We start from the raw sequence: 26945 nt of genomic DNA, 5'->3' as shown, positions 1-26945 counted from the left end.
AGACCGTATCCCATCTTTGCTATGGCCCACATTGCAGCGGCAGTAAACTATAATGATTAATGAGTCAGTCTAACTCATTATGGTGCTGATGCTGCAGGCCCCTTCATTGCAGCGGGCCATGGTGCTTCGGCTGCATCGCCACTAGTTCTGCCACTGGTACACATACACAACTGTACACAGAGAAACAAACCAAAAAGGAGGAGACAGGCTCATAGTGAATGGGGTGCAGAGAGCTACAGTCAGAGGGTGAGAGTATAACATAGATGGAAAACTGGAGTCAAGGGTGTGCAGGAAGGAAAGGATAAAATCAAAGCATATGTGTGGGCTGATTTAGTGCCAGGAGAGCTAGGCCACCTTATCCAGTGTCAATTATCCTGCAAGCATGATTTCTCTTATTCACAAGCTATGAATCAGCAGCAGTGTGCAGCTGGGATCATCAACACCAGAGCCTCCTGTTGTCAGCCCATGCCCATACTACCGTACCCAGGCTTCACGGAGTCTGCTGTTCGTTGTTACTGTACTGGATGTATTTTGGCATGCGTATGTTACTTGTGCCAATAAAAATTATAAAAAAAAAAAAGTTTTTAGTGTCCCATTATATTAATTTTCAGGAGCATCAATAAACCTGCCAATATAGGTTCATCATATCAACAAAATAAAAATAAAATAATGCAGTTTTTTCTGAGGATCAAAAGAATAGGGATACAAACTCACTATTTACATAGAGGATCATTGGGAGTTTGGATTATTGCAGTCTATAAATGAGCCTTATTGAAAACAAATCTGCTGCGGTGACCAAAGCCCAGTCTATAGAGATGTTTGTTACATACATAGCCCTTTGTTTAAAGCTTTGAATTAGAAAAACAGAAAGGCAACATGTTCTTCTCTTGTACACACACCAATTTTCCACTTTCTTTAGAAAGGACTTTACAATTTTAATTTATTCATGCATTGCATTGAGTACAGTAATTAATGTATTATTTTATCCAGGCACTTGTTCTTCCCTAGGAGGGCTTTGTATTTTTTTTTCACAGGAGGTGCTTGTATTGTTTGTTCCACAGGAGAGCTTTGTATTGTTCTTCCACAGGAGGGCTTTGTATTGTTGTTCCACAGGAGGGCTTTGTATTGTTGTTCCACAGGAGGGCTTTGTATTGTTGTTCCACAGGAGGGCTTTGTATTGTTGTTCCACAGGAGGGCTTTGTATTGTTGTTCCACAGGAGGGCTTTGTATTGTTGTTCCACAGGAGGGCTTTGTATTGTTGTTCCACAGGAGGGCTTTGTATTGTTGTTCCACAGGAGGGTGTATTGTTCTTCCAAAGGAGGGTTTGCACCGTTCTTGCACAGGAGGACTTCTATTTCCTTGACACCTGTGGCTGAAAAATACAGTAAATACAAATATAATTTCCTAAAGAACTTTTGTTTATAAACAAGGTTTATAAACAAAAGTTTTTTCCAAAAGGAAGCTCATGAGCCTGCCTGGGAGTGGGATGCGGGTGAGACACTGACCCCCGGAGTGGTCTGGAATTAGACTGGAAGTCACAAAGAGTTCTATTTTGGTACAGGGCAAGGAAAACACCTATAAACTTTACTTAAGATGGTACTTATTTCCCATCTACCTTCATTCGATTTACCCCATTACCACAGACCTATGTTGGCGTATGTACAATCAACAAGGAACTCTGTTCCACATATGGTGGTCCTAACCCCAAAACCATCCCTCCTGGACACAGATCAATGACCTAATATAATCAATCACTAGTATTCAAATGACAACCTCTTGTCTAAATTCCCAGTTATTACAGTACTACGCTACCATTGCAGAATTTAATCAAACATTGTCACTGACCTAGGTTGGGGGTGTTGTGAACTCGGGGGTTCTCCCGATGCTAGGGGAGAGGAACCACAGTTGGGTCGGAACAGGGATGGCCTGATATAGGTCTTCCTCATACAGGACTCTGACAGTAAAACTTGGTGAAAATATTAAAGAACTTTATTGCAGGAAGGGAGCAACACAATGTCACATAGCAGAGAAGGAACGTATGGAGGGAATGTCCAGGCCTATAGGAGAACTTGTAAGCAATGTTAAAGATTCCAGGAAAATAAGTACTTGTGAGTGTTGGTACAAGATAATAGTGACTGAAGAACTTGTGAGTGATGTTTTTAAAGATACTGATGATTTGAAGAACTTGTAAAAGGTGGTTAAAGACTCTGATGATTTGAAACACTTGTGAGAGGTGGTTAAAGACACTGATGATTTGCAGAGCTTGAGAGCGGTGGTTAAAGACACTGATGATTTGTATGACTTGAGAACGGTGATTAAAGACACTGATGATTTGTGGAGCTTGAGAGCGGTGGTTAAAGACACTGATGATTTGTATGACTTGAGAGCGGTGATTAAAGACACTGATGATTTGTAGAACTTGAGAGCGGTGGTTAAAGATATTGATGATTTGTATGACTTGAGAGCGGTGATTAAAGACACTGATGATTTATAGAACTTGAGAGCGGTGCTTAAAGACACTGGTAACTTGCAAAACTTGGGAGCGGTGTTTAAAGACACTGATGACTTGTAGAACTTGAGAGCGGTGTTTAAAGACACTGATGACTTGTAGAACTTGAGAGCGGCGTTTAGCCCGCAGCCCACGCTGACTCCAAGAAGCACTGGTGACTGGATCGCAGAGGAACACACCAGCCGCTGGATACGCTGGAACTGTGCAGCGATTGACACCTGAAAGTGCCGGAGACACTCGGGTATGACTGCAGTGAGAGTCGCCGGGAACGAGAGCACTGGCATCCACTTCAGGGGAAAAGACGATACTCAGGCGCCGAGGCTCTGCCCGGCGTCTGACTTTGAATCTCCCGCCTCCGCTGGATTGGGGGAACAGTCTGATGACGTCACCTGCTCCCCGCCCACGTGATGCCCGGTGTCATGGCGGCGCCCCTGCCCCGGGGAACCGCCGGGAGCCGCGCCAGCCAGACACCGGAGCCCGTGGACCACCGAAGGCGGAGGCCGCAACACAGACCAGCAAGCAGGCAGGGGTAAGCGCGGTGAACGCCGCCTATGGCGTGTGACAGTACCCCCTCCTCCAGGAGTGGCCCCCGGACACTTTCCAGGTTTTGTTGGATGTCTGGAATGGAAAATCCGCACCAGTCGGGGAGCCATAACTTCAGTAGCCTTGACCCAGCTCCTCTCCTCGGGGCCAAAACCTTTCCACTCTACCAAATACTGTAGATTCTTGTGAAGATAACGAGAGTCAAGAATAGCTTTGATTTTGTCATGACTGAGGTTTTGTGAACCCGGTGTTAGTGAAGTCTGTGCGGGCAACTGGAGAATTATATGAATACTACCACTGACCTGGTTTGGGAGTGTTGTGGACTCGGGGCTTCTTCCGGTGACTGGGAAGAGGAACCGCAGCAGAGATGGCCGAATCTAGGTTCTCCCCATGCAGGATTAGGTCGGCAGACAGGGGGCACGTGTGAACGCTGAAGGTCTCCTGAAAGACAGAACTGGAAAGGCGCTGATGAATCAGTGAAGAATACCAGGTACAACTGCGCTAAAGTGCACTGGATGCTTGGAGACACTGAGGTGCTAGGAGGCATGGAAGTGCTTGGAGACACTGGGGTGCGTAGAGACACCGGGGTGCGTAGAGACACCGGGGTGCGTAGAGACACTGGGGTGCTTGGAGGCACTGGGATGCCGGAAGCACGGAGATGCTGAAGCACGGAGACGCTGGAGGCACGAGGTGCTGAGGCACGGGGGTGCTGAGGCACGAGGTGCTGGAAGCATGGAGGCGTTGAGGCATGGAGGTACTGGAGGCACGAGGTGCTGAGACACGGAGATGCTGGAAGCACGGAGGTACTGAGGCACGGAGGTACTGAGGCACGGAGGTGCTGAGGCACTGAGGCCCTGAGGTACTGAGGCACTGAGGTGCTGAGGCACGGAGGTGCTGAGGCACGGAGATACTGAGGCACGGAGATACTGAGGCACGGAGATACTGAGGCACGGAGATACTGAGGCACGGAGGTTCTGAGGCACGGAGATGCTGCAGGGATACAGGAGCTCTGGAGATCACAACTACAACAGCAGTAAAGATGAACCACGGCAGCTGTGGTTTTCAGTTGAGACTATGGAATATAATACTGTGCCTTTAAGATGAACCACTGCAGCTGTGCCTTTACTTTGAGACTCGTGGAAATAGTGATCATCAGTGGCAACACAAAAGTAACCAAACAGGGTAACAAGGAACAGAGTTTTCACAGGAACTAGAGTATAAAGGTTACCTTTAGGGAGCTCAGCTTGAAGACTCACACATAGCTGTGAGTGTGACACAAGGAACTGGCCCAGTTTCTAACTCAGCCTCTTGACTTATACTTCCTGGTCCTTGGTGATTGGTGAGCAGGATTAGGTGATGCAGAGAGTCTCAGGCTGGCAAAGGATTGGACAACTCTGGGTCAGGTGAACAGTCACTGTCATGTGACTACTCTAGCCTAGGCTGTGATGTAGAATGAGGCCTAGCAGGCCGAGAGAACACTGAAGCCTGAACTTCTGCAAAACATAAGATGCTGGCTTTTAGGCCTAAACTTCAGATTGCTGAATTCAGCCTCACACAGGAGATCACCACAGGTGGAGCTAATTAACTATTACCTTTCAGGCAGAGAACTCAGGAAAACACATAGTGCTGACAAGCTGTTTAACTCAGTGAGTAAAAAGACACAGGATCCGGGACAGATGGCAGGGGTAAGTCACCAAATATGAAACCTACAGTCAGGATTGTGACAGATTTCAAAGTCCATTCCAGCTTCAGTCTCTGCAGAGGTTGGCCTCGGGTACTTTAAATGGAACCGGTTTAAAATAAGGGGGCGAAGGAGAGAGACATGAAAGGAGTTTGGTATCCGGAGGTGGGAAGGCAATCCCAATTTGCAGACAACCGGGTTCAGGACTTGTAACACGGGGTAAGGACCAATAAACTTTGGGGCGAACTTCATAGGGGGCACCCTTAACCGGAGGTTGCAGGTGGAGAGCCATACCCTGTCACCAACCTTGTATTGGGGAGCTGCTCGTCGCTTCCTATCCGCAAAGAACTTATAGCGGCCGGAGACTCTCTTGAGGTTAGCATGAACTCGACTTCAAATTTGACTGAAGTGCCGGAGAGTAGAGGCTGCAGCAGGAACATCCTCCGGAGGACAAATGGGCAATTCAGGAACTTGAGGATGGAACCCATAATTAATGAAAAATGGGGACTCCCCAGTCGAGGAGTGGTACAGATGATTATGGGCAAACTCGGCCCATGGTTACAGTTCCACCCAATCATCTTGCGAGGGAGAGAGATAAACACGGAGAAAAGTCTCTAAATCTTGATTGACACGTTCAGTTTGCCCATTGGTTTGTGGATGGTAAGCGGATGAAAACTTGAGTTTTATTTGTAAGGCCGTACAGAGAGCTCTCCAGAATCTTGCAGTAAATTGTACCCCCCGGTCAGAGACGATTTCCTGAGGTAAGCCGTGCAGGCGGAAATGTTCTCGGATAAATAACAAAGCCAACTTGGGAGCTGATGGTAACCCGGTCAAAGGTACAAAATGTGCCATCTTAGAGAAACGGTCGATAATTACCCAGACAGTATTGTGACCCTTGGAGAGGGGCAATTCGGTGACAAAGTCCATAGAGATATGGGTCCAAGGCCTCTGAGGAATGGACAGTAGATGCAACAACCCCGCAGGAGGCAAACGAATAATTTTGTGCCGAGCACACTGAGGACATGAGTTGACATAATCTTGAATATCCTTCTTCATAGTGTCCCACCAGTAAGACCTTCGTAGAAACTCCCATATCTTTTGAACTCCAGGATGACCGGAAAACTTGGAAATATGAGCCCACTGCAACAACCTTGGTCGAAATTTAGCTGGCACAGACATCCTCCCAGGAGGAGGACCCAGGGCGGTGGGAGCCGCTGACATAGAAACTGGATTGAGAATCAAAGCCTACTCAACGGAATTCTCCTCATCCGAAGCTGTTAGGGAATGGGATAAAGCATCAGCCTTGGTGTTAAAAGTCCCAGCCCGGTACTTAATAACAAATGAAAACCGAGCAAAGAAGAGCGCCCATCTAGCTTGACGGGGATTCAAGCACTGGACCGTCTTGAGGTACAGCAAATTCTTATGATCAGTGAAAATTGTAATTAGGTGTTTAGCACCTTCCAAAAGATATCTCCATTCCTCCAAGGCAGATTTTATTGCCAAAAGCTCTTTGTCTCCAATGGTGTAATTCTGTTCCGCAGGAGAGAATTTGCGAGAATGGAAACCACATGGATGTAACTTCCCATCTGGAGCGTACTGCGAAAGCACGGCACCTATGCCTACCGTGGAAGCATCAACCTCCACAAAGAATGGTTTTGAAAAATTTGGTTGTTGAAGTACTGGAGCGGTCATAAAGGCTGCCTTCAACTGAGCGAACGCTGCTACAGCTTCGGAGGACCAATGACTTGGGTCAGAACCCTTCTTGGTTAGGGCAGTAATAGGTGCCACGATGGTAGAGAATCCCTTTATGAACTTCCGGTAGTAATTTGCAAAACCCAGAAATCATTGTACCGCTTTCAAGGAAAGAGGCTGAGTCCAGTCCCGGATGGCAGTGAGTTTCTCTGGATCCATACGAAGCTCCGTGCCCGAAATGATGTAACCAAGAAATGGAATAGAAGGAACCTCAAAGGTACATTTGGAAATTTTGCCATAAAGATGATTCTCTCGCAATCGAAGAAGTACCTCTTTGACCTGTATTCTGTGCTCTGTGAGATTCTTAGAAAATATCAGAATGTCATCCAAATATACCACTACACTTAAGTATAGCATATCCCGAAAGACTTCATTAATGAATCCCTGGAAGACGGCAGGGGCGTTGCTGAGGCCAAACGGCATTACCAGATACTCGTAATGCCCGTCCCTGGTATTGAAGGCCGTCTTCCATTCGTCCCCCTGTCGGATACGTATCAAATTATAAGCTCCCCTTAAATAAAGCTTGGTGAAAACTCGGGCTCCACGAACTCTATCAAAAAGCTCCGTAATGAGCGGCAAAGGATACTTATTCTTAATGGTGACATCATTTAGACCACGATAGTCAATACATGGTCTCAGCCCTCCGTCCTTCTTCACAAAAAAGAAACCCTCCCCCGCCGGGGAGGTAGAGGGGCGGATGAATCCTTTCTGCAGATTAGACTTGATATAGTCCGACATAGCTTGGGTCTCGGGTAATGATAAGGGATAAGTGCGACCCCGAGGTGGCATTTTCCCCGGAATGAGCTCAATGGGGCAGTCCCAGGGTCTATGCGGTGGTAGCTTATTGGCCTCTTGCTCCGAGAACACACCAGAAAACTCCCGATAGGCCTCCGGAATGAGCCCTTCATCTGACTTGGAAGATACACGGAGCGGATAGACAGGAGTGAGACAATTTGAATGACAAAAAGGACTCCAAGATGTTATTTGTGTCGAACTCCAGTCGACGTGAGGGTTGTGAAGTTTAAGCCAAGGAAGGCCAAGAACCAGATCGTGGGGCATCTCCCGAATCACTAGGAACTCCAGGTGTTCTTGATGCAGAGCTCCCACTTGCAGTTTGATTGGTACTGTACAACTTGAAATCAGACCGTTAGAAATTTGGGTACCATTGATAGCAGTCAACGTAATAGGTCGTTCGACCGACCGTAATTGAAAACCCAGATTCTGGGCACAGGAAAGGGAAATAAAATTCCCTGCAGCCCCTGAGTCCAGCAGAGCCTTAACGGGTTTGGCTACTGACTCGGAGAACAAAGACACGGAGAGTAAACAGTCCACTGTCGGAGAAGATTTAGAAGAAACCTCTAGCTCGACTCCTCCGGAACAAGCTAGGACTGCCCGTTTCCCGGGCGAGACTTGCAAAACTTGAGAAAATGATCCGCGGCTCCACAGTAGAAGCAGAGTCTACCCTCACGACGACGCTGACGTTCTTCTGGGGACAGCCGAGATCGATTAATCTGCATGGGTTCATCTGGACTTGGAATAACCGTTTGCTTAGACGGAAGAGATCGGGCCCTTGATCGATCTAACCGACTACGTTCGCCACCTCGTTCCTGCATGCGAAGATCCACCTTTACACAGAGCGAGATCAACTGTTCTAAAGAATCCGGCAAATCTCTAGTGACCAACTCGTCCTTTAGACGATCGGAGAGCCCGTTCCAAAAGGCAGCCCGAAGGGCATCATTATTCCAGCGCAGTTCTGAGGCTATAGTCTGAAAGTTAATCACATACTGTCCCACTGAACGAGAGCCTTGTCGGACACGAAGCAAGTCTGCAGAGGCAGCGGTCGTCCTGCCGGGCTCATCAAAGATCCTCCGGAATGACGTAATGAAATTGGTGTAACTAGAAACCAATGGATCAGATCGCTCCCATAATGGAGACACCCAATCCAACGCTGAACCCTCCCGCAGGAGATGGATTTGTTGAGCCTCGTGCAGTGCTGGAATATGCTCGTGCAGGTGACCAGGTTGATAAACGATCAGAGTAGGTCCGTATAGGTGAGTAGAAAGTAGGCAACCTTAAGGTTGCCTACTTTCTACTCACCTATACAGACCTACTCTGATCGTTTATCATCGGCCATTACAGTGACCAACGGAGTATACAGTGACTTTCCATCTCAACTACTCATGTGAGTAATTAACATTCAAATACCGCAGTTGGCTCATCAAATCCATCTCCCTTGCGAGCCGGTAATTGGAGCCGTGGAAACATATCAACTGTGTAGTGCCGTTTTCCAACGTAACCTCAGTGACTTATTTCAACCTGGTCACCTGCACGAGCATATTCCAGCACTGCACGAGGCTCAACAAATCCATCTCCTGCGGGAGCCGGTAATTAGAGACGTTTAGCAGTAACTAACCGTGAAACGCTGTTATCAGCTGTATCTCCGTGTCACAGCCGTCCCTGTTAATACATTCTAATAAGAGTCATTACTTGGATTTTTTTTTAAAAGCTAAACATATATAACATCTACAAGCTTTATTACTACTCCAATATCCATAAAAGGAACTGTTAACAGGACCGTTATTGGAAGCCGTTAGTCATTGCTATATAGCTGCACCCTTGCATATTTCCACTGATGGGATTCCTCCTTTTCAGCTGAATTACCTTTAACATAGAGACTTTATCTCATGTGGAAATAACTACAGGAAAATAGCAGCATAAACATAAAAGTATTACTACGGAACTTTCATCAATTGGTTCATATTAATTCCTTATTTCTGTATCAGTGACATACCCGTAATTTGGTGATTTTTTACTAATTAATTATAATTGTATTTATGAATGCATCCATTCTATGAGTATATATATATTTTTTTAAATTTGGTACAAATAAATATTGTTTATATATTATAAATTAGCGCTCTCTATTTTATCTAGTTGTTTATTGTGAATAAGTACAGAATATTTATTTGGGAGCTGCTTTTGTCTTTTTTAGAAACAATTTCTCTTATCCAGATTCATCTATTAATTGCGCCTGATTAGCTTTTTCTAAGGGAAATTATACCTTGGAGCTGCTATTTATTTGTCACTGACCTAGGTTGGGGGTGTTGTGAACTCGGGGGTTCTCCCGATGGTAGGGGAGAGGAACCACAGTTGGGTCGGAACAGGGATGGCCTGATATAGGTCTTCCTCATACAGGACTCTGACAGTAAAACTTGGTGAAAATATTAAAGAACTTTATTGCAGGAAGGGAGCAACACAATGTCACATAGCAGAGAAGGAACGTATGGAGGGAATGTCCAGGCCTATAGGAGAACTTGTAAGCAATGTTAAAGATTCCAGGAAAAGAAGTACTTGTGAGTGTTGGTACAAGATAATGGTGACTGAAGAACTTGTGAGTGATGTTTTTAAAGATACTGATGATTTGAAGAACTTGTGAACGGTGGTTACAGACTCTGATGATTTGAAACACTTGTGAGCGGTGGTTAAAGACACTGATGATTTGTATGACTTGAGAACGGTGATTAAAGACACTGATGATTTGTAGAACTTGAGAGCGGTGGTTAAAGACACTTTGTATGACTTGAGAGCGGTGATTAAAGACACTGATGATTTATAGAACTTGAGAGCGGTGGTTAAAGACACTGGTAACTTGCAAAACTTGGGAGCGGTGTTTAAAGACACTGATGACTTGTAGAACTTGAGAGCGGTGTTTAAAGACACTGATGACTTGTAGAACTTGAGAGCGGCGTTTAGCCCGCAGCCCACACTGACTCCAAGAAGCACTGGTGACTGGATTGCAGAGGAACACACCAGCCGCTGGATACGCTGGAACTGTGCAGCAACTGACACCTGAAAGTGCCGGAGACACTGGGGTATGACTGCAGCGAGAGTCGCCGGGAACGAGAGCACTGGCATCCACTTCAGGGGAAAAGACGATACTCAGGCGCCGAGGCTCTGCCCGGCGTCTGACTTTGAATCTCCCGCCTCCGCTGGATTGGCGGAACAGTCTGATGACGTCACCTGCTCCCCGCCCACGTGATGCCGGGTGTCATGGCGGCGCCCCTGTCCCGGGGAACCGCCGGGAGCAGCGCCAGCCAGACGCTGGAGCCCGTGGACCACCGAAGGCGTCGGCCGCAACACAGACGAGCAAGCACGCAGGGGTAAACGCGGTGAACGCCGCCTATGGCGTGTGACAAACATATACTGAATGTGTCTAAATGGCATATTGCCTCCTAATGAAAATCAACCAAACCCCCTCCCCACCCCCCCACTCCTTCCTTATCTGCCATGATAAATGTGATCTGGTCCATTAATAGAATATAAAGGATCACTTCAGTATTGCATGATACCCCAGACAGCTTGATTAAAATATGAATCTCATGGACTGCTTACTCTGAGGAAGAACCTATATTAACTATGATTTAGTTCTGTTACAATCTGACTTTGATATACAAACGCTGGCAACGCACACGACTGGTGCCCTCCATATTCCCTCCCGGCTCTTCCTCCTATTCCCTGTTGGCCTCCCCATGATATTACCTATACTTTGACAGCATTTGAATCTCAGCTATATTCATGCAGTACTAGATTCCCACCTCTACTAATAATTTACCTTCATCTGCTACTAGTTTGCTGCTTGCCTCATTTTTACCATTATTATTCTTGTTGACCGTGCTTTGCTGCTCTTGAAAAATGGATATTGTTTTCTATACACTATTCTATATACTGCATATTTGAAAAAAAATGAAAATAAACAGTTTAACACGCTATCTATTCTCCCTCCAGGGGGGTCGTGGACCCCCAAGAGGGAGAAAAGGTGTCGGTACGCCGGGATCCCAACAGCCGGCAAACTGAAGACCACCACTATTTAGTAGAGATGATTGGCTCAGTATTGCCTTGGTAATTACCAAGTTAAGATCTTAGAATTAATATAAATGTCATCTTTCAGGGGCCACATGTCAGCTGAAATCTCAGTTCTCACTTGTTTAGCCAAAAGACCTGCAGTACATTTGGGCTTAAGACCTGTGCAAGTCCTTTCATTTGCCAGATGTAGGGACTGAAACCTGAATTACCATCTAATGGTTATGAAAACTGCAAAAGGATTGTCGCGCATACCGACTGAAATAAAACTCTATTTGGCACTTATTTCCCCAGTACTCCGATACTAACACTACTAACCATCACATCACATATAACAGGAACAACCAGACACTTAGCACTGAAACAATAACCTTTATTTCTCTGTTCTTGCTTGGGGTTGTATTAATGTTGTTCTATGTTTTCTGTATATACCCTGTACTTGTCCTATATTGTCTCAAAATGTAAGTGAACGAGGGCATGTCGGGGGCGTGATCACGGCAGAAGCCATCCTCTGTTTCTGCTAACAAGCAGAAATTGCGATATGATTGCATTTTCTGCTTGTTGAGGGGGGAGGCGACGGTCAGCATGCTGGGTGGCCTTGTCCAGCGATGGGCGCCCCCCAGCATGCTAGGAAAAGGATAGCAAATTCTGCTAATTAGCAGAATTAGCTATCCTTACTGAATTAGGCCCATAGTTTGCATAGGTGTATGCAGTTGCGAATGAGTTTGCAATAGCTCTGGTGGACGTCCTATCTTCTTTTCTGGGTGGCAGTATCACTTGTGATGATTAGCAATTCCGTAGCGTAAAAACTGCAGCTACATAAGCAAGTGCTTACAAACGTGAATTAGGCCCTGGGTTAGCTGCTGTAACACTGTAGGGGTGCAAGGTGCCTTTTCCTGGGGAATATGGCAGCACGCAGCAGCTGAGGAACAACACAAGTCCCGTTTCTGGTACAACTGACCCCGGACAGTTTTATTGAAACAGAAAATAAAACAAACCCCAAAATAAAAATACCTTGCCTGTCCGGCACTAACTAAACATAAGATGTTCCTAACTGTCACTAAACAAAACACAGAGTTCTTCAGTACATACTGTATAGCTTACTTGCATCAGAAAGCGTGTCTCTCACACACAGATCCTGCAGCCTTCCCAGGCAGTCTGCCCATACTAATCAGGTTAGAAGCACTATATCACTCTTACACAGCTGAAACCCTGATTAGCCCTCTGTGAGGCCAAAGACCCGAACTGGGCCCAATGTCTAGAACTCGCCTTATCTCTCTCTCAGAGCCTTTACCCAGCTTTTACAGCAAACTGAAAAGGTTCAGACAAAACAAAAAGCATTTTTCCTAGCAGTTAACATTTTCTAAAACATGTAAGACAAGAACCTGGGACAAATATACCTGCCCTCAAACACTATCCCAGTGTTCTTGTCACATATCCCCCTCCCCTGTTTCGACCTAGGGGCCGGAACACTTGTAGCCCCCAAACAGAAGATGCGAGACAATGCATCTGCGTTGGCCAATTGTGTTCCCGGTCTATGTTCGACAGTAAACTTAAAGTCCTGCAACGCTAGAAACCATCTAGTTACACGAGCATTCTTGCCTCTATTTACATACATCCATTTTAAAGGGGCATGGTCTGTCACTAGTCTGAATTGTCTACCCAAGAGGTAATATCTCAAGGTATCTAGTGCCCACTAAATGGCCAAAGCCTCCTTTTCCACAATGGCATACCTTTTTTCATGCTCATTGAGTTTCCTACTCAAATAAATGATAGGGTGTTCGTCCCCATCTCTGGTTTGGGACAGCACAGCACCTATCCCTACCTCTGAGGCATCTGTCTGTACCACAAATTCTTTTGAAAAATCTGGTGTTATCAACACCGGTTGTGAACACAAAGCCACTTTTAACGCTTGGAACGCCTTTTCTGCATCAGGGTTCCATTTCACCACATTTGACTGCTTCCTTTTGGTAAGGTCTGACAACGGCACCGCTGTGGTCGCAAAATTAGGAATAAACCGTCTATAGTACCCAGTAATTCCCAAAAAAGCCCTTACCTGTTTTTTATTCACTGGACGAGGCCAGTTTTGAATAGCATCAACTTTATTCAATTGGGGCCTAATCAGACCTCTGCCTATGGTGAAGCCCAAGTATTTGACCTCCTCCATTGCGAGGCAGCACTTCTTTGGGTTAGCAGTTAACCCTGCCTCTCTGATTGAGTCCAGTACTGCTTGTACTTTAACCAAATGTGACCCCCAGTCTGTACTGTGAATTACCACATCATCCAAATAGGCAGCTGCATATTTTCTATGGGGCCTCAAAATTTTATCCATCGCCCGTTGAAAGGTTGCTGGAGCCCCATGCAACCCAAAGGGTAACATCTTATACTGGTACAGCCCCTCCGGAACCGAAAAGGCTGTTTTTTCTTTGGCGCTATCAGATAAAGGTATTTGCCAGTAACCTTTGGTCAGGTCCAATGTGGTGAGAAACCTGGCTGTTCCCAGCCTTTCTACAAGCTCATCCACACGGGGCATGGGGTATGCGTCAAACTTGGACACCTCATTTAACTTACGAAAGTCATTACAGAAGCGTATGCTACCGTCGGGCTTCGGGATGAGCACTATGGGACTGGACCACTCACTGTTAGACTCCTCTATGACTCCAAGTTCTAACATGGTTTTAACTTCCTTAGAAATAGCTTCTCGCTGAGCTTCAGGAATCCTATATGGCTTTAAATGAACCCTGACCCCTGGTTCTGTGACAATTCATGTTTTATTATGGTCGTTCGGCCAGGCAGCTCTGAAAATACCTCCCTATTTTGGATGAGAAATTCTTTAACCTGATTGTTCTGATCAGCTGATAATGTCTCTGACACCTTCACTGCGGGAAGCAACCGGGGTGAAGACACCGAAGGGCAAGGCTCCGCTGACAGAGACAACCTATCTTTCCAGGGTTTGATTAAGTTAACATGGTAGATCTGTTCGGGTTTTCTCTTTCCCGGCTGGTATACTTTGTAATTAACCTCATTCACTTTTTCCCTAATCTCAAATGGACCCTGCCATTTAGCTAGGAATTTGCTTTCCACAGTGGGTACCAAAACAAGAACTCTATCTCCAGGAGCAAATTCCCGTATCTTGGCACTCCGGTTATAGACCCTCTGTTGAGCACTTTGGGCCTGTTCCATGTGCTCTCTGACAACAGGTACCACGGCTGCAATCCTATCCTGCATTTGTGTTACATGCTCAATAACGCTTCTATAAGGAGTGGGCTGTCCTTCCCACGTCTCTTTGGCAACATCCAACAGCCCTCTGGGGTGTCTACCATACAACAAATCAAATGGAGAAAACCCCGTAGAGGACTGAGGAACTTCTCTGATGGCCATTAACAAGTAGGGCAACAAACAATCCCAGTTTTTCCCATCTCTCTCAACAACCTTTTTTAACATACTTTTTAATGTTTTATTAAACCTTTCCACCAACCCGTCAGTTTGGGGATGGTAGATGGACGTCCTGAGGTGAGTGACCTTAAATAACTTGCACAATTCTTTCATGATCCTTGACATAAATGGAGTACCTTGGTCAGTCAAAATTTCTTTTGGTATTCCCACTCTACTAAATACCTGCACCAGCTCCCTAGCTATCGCCTTGGTTGTGATAGTGCGTAAAGGGACAGCCTCAGGATATCGAGTGGCATAGTCCATAATTACCAGGATATACTGATGGCCCCGAGCAGACTTTAACAAGGGCCCCACGAGATCCATGGCTATTCTGTCAAACGGGACCTCTATAATAGGCATGGGAACTAGTGGGCTCCTGAAATGGGGTCTAGGGGCATGATACTGGCATTCAGGACAGGAAGAACAATATTCAGACACTTCTTTATAAACCCCTGGCCAAAAGAACCTTTGTAAAACTCTTTCAGTGGTTTTTTCTGCCCCTAAATGTCCTGCGGTAACGTGACTATGAGCTAAATCTAGTACCGTTCTCCGATAAGGCTGGGGAACTACCAGCTGTTCCACCACATCCTCACCCCTTTTGACAATGTGGTACAAGAGCTCATTACAGATGGCCATGTGGGGATACGTAACCCTGTCACCTGGTACCACAGGTTCCCCATTAACAATCTTAACATTCTCTCTAGCCTTTATTAAGGTAGGATCCTTTAACTGTTCAGACGCAAACAGATCCTTCTTTACCTCCAGGTCAGGCACGCTTTCAGTTCTAACTACTATGTCTCTGTTCCCGGCAAGAGGGTCCTCACTGGACTCCCCATCTGTCACTTCCCCAGCCAAACTAGCAAAAGGCAAAGGGCCAGAAAGTTCCGAAGACCCACGTACATCCATAAAATCACCGGTATTATCAACTGGCTTTTTACTTCTCACATCTGTTGATAACCGTGATTCCCACAGTTTCCAAAAATGAGGAAAATCCCTCCCTATTATGGCCTCATGCACCAAGGTAGGGACCAGTCCCACTTTAACCATTGCTGACCCACAACAAGTTTCTATATTCACCTTAGCAGTGGCATAATGTTGGGTATCCCCATGTATGCAAGTTACCCCAATAGGTATTTGCTGGACCTTTAAGGGGTTCACTAACCCAGCTTTCACGAGGGTAACTAAACTTCCTGAATCTAGCAAGGCCTCTACCCGGTTACCTTCTAAGAACACATCACACATTTGTTTTTCCAGCTCAGGTGAAGGTACCACAGTACAGGCTAACCTAGCAAAGAAAGACATTCTGCGACATTCAAAGGCAGCATCACATTGCATGGGTTCTTGCGTGACTGGGCAATTGGCAATAACATGACCTGGCATACCACACCTAAAACATTTAACCACACGATTATCAACCCATTTGGGCAGCATAGACCGTTCTAGCCCCATTGGCCTGTTTCCAGGGCCAGTGTTTACAGTCTCTCCAGCCTTGCGTTCTCTTAACCGCCCAGCAACGTTTTCCCACGGAACAGTCTTACCAGTCTTTACTGAAGGGCGCTGTCGAGGATCTATGGGTTGCTGGGTGGTCATCAGTAGTTCCTCTGCTGCCAAATACCTCTCTACCATGTCCACTAATTGGTCAGCAGTACCCGGGTTTCCATGGCTCACTCACTTGCGCAGGACCATGGGCAAAGATCTCAAGTAGCGGTCCATGACGACTCTTTCCACCATCTGGGGACCAGTTAATGTCTCTGGCTGCAGCCATTTTTTTGTTAGCTGAATAAGGTCGTGCATCTGGGAGCGCGGAGGCTTCTCCATGGCGTACAGCCAACGGTGCACCCGTTGTGCTCGTACTGACAGCGTGACTCCCAGGCGGGTCAGGATCTCAGTCTTTAGTTTATCATAGTCCCGAGCCTCAGCAGGGCTTAAATCAAAGTAAGCTTTTTGGGGCTCACCTGACAGGAAAGGTGCCAGCAGACTGGCCCACTGTGCTTTCGGCCAGTTCTCACGCTCGGCAGTCCTTTCAAACGTGGTCAGATAGGCCTCCACATCATCAGCCTCTGTCATTTTCTGCAGGAAGTGACTGGCTCGTATAGAACTAGAGCTGGTTGGAGCACTGACGGCCACATCTCCAACCCGAGCTGCAAGTCTCTGCACCACTTCTGCTAAGGCCTCTCTATCCTGACGCTGTTGCCTGTAAAGTTCATCAACAACTGCCTGCTGTTGTCTCTTATTTTCCTCCATTGCCACCTGCTGCTGTCTGTTGGCCTCCTGCTGTAGTCTCCAATTTTCCTCCATTGCCACCTGCTGCTGTCGGTTGGCCTCCTGCTGAGCTGCTGTAGCTTGCAGCAAGGCTTTAAGCAGATCCTCCATGTCAACAGATTTTTCAGGCGGCTTTGCAGCTGCTTTCACCCAGGACATATATCAAACCCTCAGGGGTGAGTCTCAGTAACTTCACACTGGGCTGTATCTGCATAAACCACCGTTTTCTGCAGGCCTCACAAAGCTGCTGCTTTCACTTATGCGCAGAATGGCCTGCTCGCATTCTCCACCAAGTTGTAACACTGTAGGGGTGCAAGGTGCCTTTTCCTGGGGAATATGGCAGCACGCAGCAGCTGAGGAACAACACAAGTCCCGTTTCTGGTACAACTGACCCCGGCCAGTTTTATTGAAACAGAAAATAAAACAAACCCCAAAATAAAAATACCTTGCCTGTCCGGCACTAACTAAACATAAGATATTCCTAACTGTCACTAAACAAAACACAGAGTTCTTCAGTACATACTGTATAGCTCACTTGCATCAGAAAGCGTGTCTCTCACACACAGATCCTGCAGCCTTCCCAGGCAGTCTGCCCATACTAATCAGGTTAGAAGCACTATATCACTCTTACACAGCTGAAACCCTGATTAGCCCTCTGTGAGGCCAAAGACCCGAACTGGGCCCAATGTCTAGAACTCGCCTTATCTCTCTCTCAGAGCCTTTACCCAGCTTTTACAGCAAACTGAAAAGGTTCAGACAAAACAAAAAGCATTTTTCCTAGAAGTTAACATTTTCTAAAACATGTAAGACAAGAACCTGGGACAAATATACCTGCCCTCAAACACTATCCCAGTGTTCTTGTCACACTGCCTATAAGACATCACTTAGAAGCATACACAACAAGCAACAACGAAACCAGGAAAATCGAAGATTATGGACCACTCACTAGAGATATTGTAAGTCCGATTGTCAGGCCACCTAAGGGCTCAATTCATGTATGTACGCAATAGCCAATTATCACGCAATGGAGCGGTTATCGGTAGATGGCACATGCGCTGTGTCGCAATGCGCAGATGCGATGGTGCCACTGCGATCCCGCTCGCAATGAGGATTTCTTGTAAAAATGATTGACAAGATTTTATGGGGAGTGGTTGGCAAATCCGCAGGCATGTCATGGCCATTTTCGGGGCGCGTATCTGCCGTCAGCAGTGAGCTTGTACATACAAAAATTGGATTTCAATTACCTACCGGTAAATCCTTTTCTCGTAGTCCATAAGGGATATTGGGGAAATCTAGTACAATGGGGTATAGACGGGGTCCAAAGGAGCCGACTTTACATTTCTTCAACTGGGTGTGCTGGCTCCTCCCCTCTATGCCACCTCCCACAGGCAGTTATAGGTAAAATAGTGCCCGAAGGAGAAAGGACATACTTGAGAGAAGGAACATAAAAACGAGTGGTGAGATTTACACACCAGCACACCACTAACATAAACAACCAGCAACGGCTGGTAACAAGACAGCAATAGCTGAACAGGTAACCATAGAAGAGATAACCTACAGAAAAGTCAACGCACTGAGGCGGGCGCCCAATATCCCCTATGAACTACGAGAAAAGGATTTACCGGTAGGTAAGCTATTTTCGCTAGCATAAATAAATAAATAAATAAAATAAATAAATAAATAGCATCCATAATGGATATTAGGGACACATTAGTACGATGGGGATGTCCCAAAGCTTCCAGAACGGGCAGGAATGTGCGGAGAGTTCTGCAGCACCACCTGCACAAACTGGGAATCCACTTTGGCCAGGGTATCAAACCTGTAGAACTTCACAAAGGTGTTCTTCCCCGACCAGGTAGCAGCTCGGCATACTTGCAAGGCCGAGACTCCACGGGCAGCCGCCCAGGAAAACCCCACCGATCTTGTGGAGTGGGCCTTCAGAGACTGTGGAACAGGCAAAGCTGCCGACACAAACAGTAGGCTTGTTGGATAGTAAGCCTAAGCCAACGAGCAATGGACTGCTTAGAAGCAGGGCATCCCTTTTTCTGCTCATCATATAGCACAAACAAGGAATCCGTCTTCCTGATCCGAGCCGTTCTCTTGACACAGATCTTCAAGGCTCGCACAGCATCCAATGGATCCGGAGGAGCAGAAGTGCCAGAACTTGATGGAACCACAATAGGTTTATTCAAGTGGAACACAGAGACAACCTTTGGCAGAAACTGCTGCCTAGTCCTGAGCTCCGCTCTGTCCTCATAAAAGACCAAGAAGAGCTTTTACACGATAAGGCCCCCCAGTAGCCAGGGCCAGTAGCCAGGGCCAATAACATCACCGTCTTCCACGTGAGGTACTTGTCTTCTACCATCGTCAGAGGTTCAAACCAGGAGGACTGTAGAAATTCCAACACTACATTCAAATCCCAGGGTTCTGTGGACGGCACAAAAGTAGGATGAATGTGAAGCACCCCTTGCAAGAAGGTCTGAACTTCTGGCAATACTGCCAATTTCTTCTGGAAGCCAGACATAAGCCCTTATCCACACCAGCCTGCAGGAAACGGAAGAACCATCCCAAATGAAACTCCGCAGGCGGATACATGCGTTCCTCGCACCAAGAGACATATCTCCTCCAGATATGATGACAGTGTTTTGATGTCACAGGTTTCCTGGCCTGCACCATGGTAGCAATAAAATGTTTGGAAAGGCCCTTGTGAGCTAGGATGTCCTGCTCAACCTCCATGCCATCAAACGAAGCCGCCGTAAGTCCGGGTAGACGAACTGTCCTTGAAGAATATGTCTTCTCAGTGGCGGAGGCCAAGGGTCTTCTACGGACATGTCAAGAAGATCCGCGTACAAAGCCCTCCGAGGCCAATATGGGGCAATCAGAATTGCCTGGACTCCTTGATTCCTGATGCGCTTGAGCACCAGTGGAATCAATGGAATCGGAGGAAACAGGTAGGCCAGCCGGTAAGGCCAAGGCGATGTCAGTGCATCTACTGCCCTTGCCTGAGGGTCCCTGGTTCGTAAGCAATACCAACTAAGCTTCTTGTTGAATCGAGAAGCCATCATGTCTATTTGTGGGCAGCCCCACCGATGATCTGCTGAAACACCAGATGGTGAAGCCCGCACTCTCCCGGGTGGAGATCATAACGACTCAGGAAATCTGCTTCCCATTTGTCTACTCCCGGAATGAAGATTGCGGACATTGCTTTTGCATTTCTTTCTGCCCAGAGGAGTATTTTTGACACCTCTTGCATGCATGCCCTGCTTTTTGTCCCTTCTTGTCGACTGATGTATGCCACTGCTGTGGCGTTGTCCAACTGTACCTGGATCGCGTGATCCCTGAGCAGAGGAGAGGCCTGAAGCAGAGCATTGTAGATCGCTGAAGTTCCAGAATGTTGATCGAAAGGAGGGCTTCGTGGGCTGACCACCTGCCCTGGAACTGAACCCCCTGGGTAACAGCTACCCATCCTCTCAGGCTCGCATCCATCATAAGGAGGATCCAATCCTGAATCCCGAAACTTCGGCTTTCCAGTAAGTTGGAGGACTGCAGCCACCACAGGAGAGAAATCCTGGCCTGAGGTGACAGCCAAATTATCCAGTGCATCTGAAGATGTGATCCGGATCACTTGCTCAGGAAATCCAATTGAAAAGTCCTGGCATGGAACCTTCCATACTAGATCGCCTCGTACGAGGCGACCATCTTCCCCAACAATCTTATGCAAAGATGGATAGCTATTCGAGTAGGCCGGAGAACCATGCGGACCATCTCCTGAAGTGTTCTTGCTTTTTCCTCTGGGAGGAACACTTTCTGGCCACTGTATCCAGCAACATTCCCAGGAACAGGAGCCGCTAAGTTGGCTCCAGGTGGGACTTTTGTAAATTGAGGATCCACCCGTGGTGTGACAGAAGTTGGATAGTGCGGTCTATATGGAGCAATAAAAGCTCCCTGGATCTTGCTTTTATCAAGAGTTCGTCCAGATAAGGGACAATATTGACCCCAAGGACCCGGAGTTGGAACATCATCTCCGCCATCACCTTCGTGAACACCCTCGGAGCTGTGGATAGGCTAAAGGGTAGCGCCTGGAACTGGTTTATGATCATTCAGCAGGGCAAACCTCAGGTAAGCCTGATGAGGTAGCCAAATCGAGATATGGAGATAGGCGTCCCTGAAATCCAGGAAGACCATTAACTCCTGTTCTTCCAGACCTGCAATCACTGCTCGCAAGGATTCTATCTTGAGCCTGAAAACCTCTAGTAAGGGTTCAAGGTTTTCAGATTCAAAATGGGTATTACCGAACCACCCGGTTTCGGTACCACTAACAGGTGGGAGTAATAACCCTTGCCCTGTTGTTGCAGTGGCACTGGAACAATGACTCGGGACTGGACCAATTTTAGGATGGCCTGTTGCAGCGTAACATGTATATCCTTCAAAGCTGTTAAGCTTGATTTGAAAAATCGGTGGGGAGGAGCACCATCGAACTCCAGCTTGTAGGTCTGAGAAATGAGGTCCTGTACTCAGGTATCCTGGCAGGAACTTTCCCAGATGCGGCTGAAGTGACGAAGCCGAGCTCCCACCATGAGATCCCATCGGGGTGGGCGGGCACGGTCATGCTGAGGCCTTAGTGGAAGCTGAACTGGTGCTTTGTTCCTGGTAACCTGCAGCTGCTGGCTTTTTTGCCTTACCTCTGGTGCCTCATGCAGCGTTTGAGGCGCCTCTTGTTCAAGATTGAAACATAGCGGTCCGAAAGAACTGAGTAGATGGCCCCGGGTAGGAACGCCTAGCCGGTGGGGCCAAGAGGGGAGAAACGTGGAATTCCCCGCAGTAGCTTTGGAAATCCACAAAACCAACTCAACCCCCAAAAAGCCACTGTTATGCACACCAGTGCCAGCAGGAAAGTACTGGTGTCAGAACTGTTATGCACTCCAGTGTCTGCAGGAATGTACTGGTGTTTGAACTGTTATGCAAAACAGATGGACTCACAGACAAACTGGGGGATATGACATAACGTACACAGAAGGTGATAGGGTAACAAAATACACACAAAGTGAACAGAGAAGCCCAGAGGCTAAGGAACTGGGTATCTCCCTTGTATTAGAACTGCTAAGATGGAAAAAGCAAGATGTTGTGTTTTAATACGTAGAGTACCCGAAATGCTGTTGCTAAGGGCAACAGCAAAACCCTAAAGGGTTACCAACGGGTGTGGCAGTAAACTCCTTGGTCAGAGATGGAATGATAGACACAAGGAGAATCTCCACAATCCAAATTCTCACTTGCAGTGCACAGGTTTTAGCTTACTGCCACTAAACTGACCCCTGACACCTAGCACAGTGAGACAGGATTAGACAGGCAAGTCTTAGAATACAGCCGCAAACTTGCTAAGTTCACAGAGTAGTAACAGAACTCCAGCAAGCTAAACGACTGACTCCAGTCTTACTGCTAGGTCTGGATTGGCAGAGTGTAATACCAAATTCCCAGGCCTATTTGCAGTAAGCAACAAACAAATACAAAGCTACACAGTACTGGCTAACGTTCATGAACTGACTAACCAACAAAGATTCAGCAGCATCTGCTTACCCTGAAAAGAGGCCTTATAAAGCAGGTGCTGTCCACGCCCCACTCAGACCTCACAGACTGTGAGCACAAAAACCAGCACCGGATCCCCTGCCGTGCACAGAGCCTATAACCACTGCACAGCAAAAGACCCGAACCGGAGTATCAGCTGCGCTCAGGTTACTCCACTAGCACTTGTCTCCCGGTTGCCATGACGACGTGGCAGCACAGGGCAGGAGACCCTAACAGTACCCCCCCTCTGACGAGGGGTCAAAGAACCCCTACCACCGGGTTTATCGGGGAACTGCGAGAAGAAAGAGCGTATCAGTCTGGGGGCATGAAGATCACAACTGCGCACCCACGACCGCTCCTCCGGGCCATACCCCTTCCAGTGCACCAAAAATGACAGCCGACCCCGAACCACCTTGGAGTCAAGAATCCTTTCAACAACAAACTCCCTCTGGCCACGTATCAGAAGAGGGGAAGGTCTTCCACTGGTAGAAGGATTACTAATCGCCCGTTTTAAAAGGGAACAATGAAATGTTTTATTGATACCCAAAGAACGGGGCAGATCTAACTGAAATGCCACCGGATTGATAACCCTGGTGATCTTATAAGGGCCGATGAACCGGGGCCCTAACTTATGAGATGGCTGTCTCAACTTCAAATTCTTGGTAGACAACCAGACGAAGTCTCCTAATTTGAAGCTGCAGGGTCTTTTCCGCTTATCAAAAACCCTTTTGGTCACTAATGACACAGACACAAGGGCTTTCTTCACTTTCCGCCAAATACCTCTAAGGACCGAAACCACAGAGGAACCACCAGGCGTGGAGTCCACGGGGTCAAAAGAATTGGCCTTAGGATGATGCCCATACACACAAAGGAAGGGAGAGATCCCTGTAGCAGAGTGAGCCGCGTTGTTATAGGCAAACTCCGCCATGGACAGATGAGCAACCCAGTCAGTCTGACACTTGGAGACATAACACCTGAGGAACTGCTCCAAGGACTGGTTCACCCTTTCAGTCTGCCCATTAGACTGCGGATGGTAGCCTGACGACAAGCTGACAGAAATCTGGAGATCGGAACAAAATGCCCTCCAGAATTTGGCCACAAACTGGGATCCGCGGTCAGAGACCACATCAAGTGGCAACCCGTGGAGACGCACAACATGCAGCATAAATAATTCAGACAGGCGTCTGGCTGATGGCAGCCCAACCAGTGGAACGAAGTGCGCCATCTTCGAAAACCTGTCAACGACAACCCAGATGGCTGTCATCCCCGAGGATTTGGGCAAGTCCACCACAAAATCCATTGAAATGTGGGTCCATGGCTTAGATGGGATAGAGAGTGGATGTAATGGGCCAACAGGAACCCCTCTAGGAGTCTTATTTCGGGCACAGATGTCACATGCCCGAACCCACTGATCCACATCCTTAGCCACCGAGGGCCACCACACCGCCCTAGATAGCAACTCCCGAGTTCTGGCAATACCCGGGTGACCTGCCGACTTCTTGGCATGGAATTCCAGGAACACTCGCTGTCTTAACCTAGGAGGCACAAACAAAAGACCTACCGGAAGGTCTGGAGGAGCCTGCTCCTGTGCTCTAAGGACTAATGATAAGAGGTCCTGGGTAATGCCCACTTTAATACATGATGGGGAAACAATGGGCAACGGCTCCTCGGTGGTCTCCTGGATTGGAGCAAAACTCCGCGAGAGCGCATCAGCCTTGATGTTTTTTGACCCAGGGCGATATGTTATCAAAAAATTAAAGCGAGCAAAAAACAAAGCCCATCGTGCCTGCCTGGCATTGAGACGCTTCGCTGACTCTAAATATGCCAGATTCTTATGGTCAGTGAGAATTGAGACCACAAACTTAGCCCCCTCAAGCCAGTGTCTCCACTCCTCGAGTGCATCCTTAATAGCCAACAATTCCCGGTTACCCACGTCATAATTCATCTCGGCAGGCGAAAATTTACGGGAAAAGTAAGCACAGGGATGAAGGCGATTATCAGACACTCCCATCTGAGAAAGCACTGCCCCAATACCCATCTCAGAGGCATCCACCTCCACCACAAAAGGACGCTCTGGATCTGGGTGTCGCAGCACCTTGGCCGAAACAAATGCCCTTTTGAGACGGGCAAAAGCCGCTTTAGCCTCACAAGACCAGTGAGCAACATCCGCCCCTTTCTTAGTGAGTGCCACCAAGGGCGCCACTATAGACGAAAATCCAGCGATAAATCGTCTATAAAAATTCGCAAAGCCCAGGAAACGCTGAAGCGCCTTCAAACTAGTGGGCTGCACCCAATCCAGGACTGCCTGTACCTTGGAACCCTCCATTTGGAAACCTTCTGGGGAGATAATATATCCTAGAAATGCGATTTGCTGAACTTCAAATTCGCACTTCTCCAGCTTTGCCCCAAGCCGGTGGTCTCTGAGTTTCTGGAGGACTAAGCGTACATGCTTCCGATGTTCCTCCAGGGAATGGGAGAAGATTAGGATGTCATCTAAGTATACAACTAAGAATCTATCCAAATATTCCCTGAGCACATCATTCATGAAATCCTGGAAGACTGCCGGGGCATTACAGAGCCCAAAAGGCATCACCAAATATTCATAATGCCCTGAGTGGGTATTAAAGGCAGTCTTCCATTCATCCCCCTCTCTTATTCGGATTAGATTGTACGCACCGCGTAGGTCAATCTTAGAAAAAATGGTGGCAGTACGAAGCTGGTCAAACAAGACCGAAATGAGAGGCAGTGGGTATGAGTTTTTAATCGTGATACGGTTCAATTCCCTGAAGTCGATGCAGGGTCGCAACGAACCGTCCTTTTTACCCACGAAGAAGAACCCCGACCCAACTGGAGACTGTGAAGGTCTGATAAATCCCTTAGCCAAGTTCTCCTGAATGTACTCTGCCATAGCCTGAGTCTCAGGACGTGACAGGGAGTACAACCTGCTCTTGGGAAGCTTAGCATTTGGCAACAAATCAATGGCACAGTCATAGGGGCGATGGGGAGGTAGTACCTCTGCAACTTTTTTGGAGAACACGTCCGCAAAATCTGCATAACACCCTGGCAATCCTGGCAAACTTAGCTGCGAGAGCCTGACTGGAAGGCTCAAGCAACTCCTGAAACAATCAGTACCCCAACTAAGAATCTCCCCAGAGACCCAGTCAAATTGAGGATTGTGGGCCCTTAACCAGGGTAACCCCAACACCAATGGGGCAAAAGTACAGACAGTCACATAAAAGGACAATTTTTCAGAGTGTGTGGCTCCAATAAACAAAGAAATCTGGCTAGTGCAAGAGGTAATTTTACCTTGGGATAATGGTTCCCCGTTTAACCCACAAATCTCAATTTCCGATGCCAAGGGTACTAAGGGAACAGAGTGTTTCAGGGCGAATTGGCGGTCCATAAAAACCCCGTCGGCCCCACTGTCCACAAAGGCCTCAGTCTTGACAGTTTGACCGAGGATCTTCAAGGTCACCGGAATGATAAAAGTCTTCTTGGGAAATTCTGACTTCTGGCCTGACAGGATATTTCCCATCACCCTCAGGCCCTGAAGTTTTCCGGCTTTTCTGGGCATGATACTACCACATGACCTTTATTCCCACAGTACAAACACAACCCCTGCTGTCTCCTCCGCGTCTTCTCACGCGAGGAGAGGCGGGTAGCCCCAATCTGCATAGGCTCCTCAGAAAATTCCTCAGAGTCTGAGGTTCCCTTGGGAAGGAAGGAAATCTCAGTCTCCCTTTCAAGCCTACGCTCTCTCAGCCGTCTATCCACCCGGATGGATAACTGCATGAGCTGATCCAAGCTATCAGGCAAGGGATATTGTACCAGTTGGTCCTTTATCTGGTTAGAAAGACCTCTTCGGTACTGGTGTCTCAGGGCTGGGTCATTCCACTGGGTATCATGGGCCAACCTCCGAAACTCCGTACAGTAAACCTCAACTGGCCTGCGCCCTTGCTTAAGGATCGAAATCTGAGCCTCGGCTGAGGCCGTCTTGTCAGGGTCATCATACAACATGCCCAGTGCCGTAAAAAAAGCATCAACACTTTTAAGCGACGGACAGTCAGGCTGCAACCCATATGCCCAGACATGTGGGTCTCCTTGTAGCAAGGAAATCACTATGCCCACCCGCTGAATCTCCGACCCAGAAGACTGAGGCCTAAGCCGGAAGTATAGCTTGCAGCTCTCCTTGAAACAAAAGAACTGCGAGCGATCTCCAGAAAAACGATCCGGGAGATTTACTTTCGGCTCCTTAACCCCTGCAGGTGCTGCTGCTGCGGGAGCTCCGCCAGCAGCCTGGGAGGTGTGCATTTTAATGGACAAATCATTAAATTGTCGAGT

At 47.4% G+C, this 26945-nt stretch overlaps 1 long non-coding RNA gene across 2 annotated transcripts in view; it reads right to left on the bottom strand.

Annotated features, from left to right (window-relative positions):
* Positions 1 to 910: 910 nt before the first annotated feature.
* The window catches only part of LOC135067240 (uncharacterized), a 31801-nt gene continuing 5766 nt past the window's right edge, over positions 911 to 26945 (bottom strand). For both annotated transcript variants that reach the window (XR_010253471.1, XR_010253465.1), the window contains one exon: positions 911 to 1372. This is a non-coding gene — a long non-coding RNA (uncharacterized LOC135067240). The remainder of the gene's footprint in view (positions 1373 to 26945) is intronic.

Source organism: Pseudophryne corroboree, chromosome 1 (genome assembly GCF_028390025.1).
Source record: "Pseudophryne corroboree isolate aPseCor3 chromosome 1, aPseCor3.hap2, whole genome shotgun sequence".
NCBI lineage: Eukaryota > Metazoa > Chordata > Amphibia > Anura > Myobatrachidae > Pseudophryne > Pseudophryne corroboree.
The sequence above is the reverse complement of the archived record's forward strand: the minus strand, read 5'-3'. Positions and strand labels throughout refer to the sequence as shown.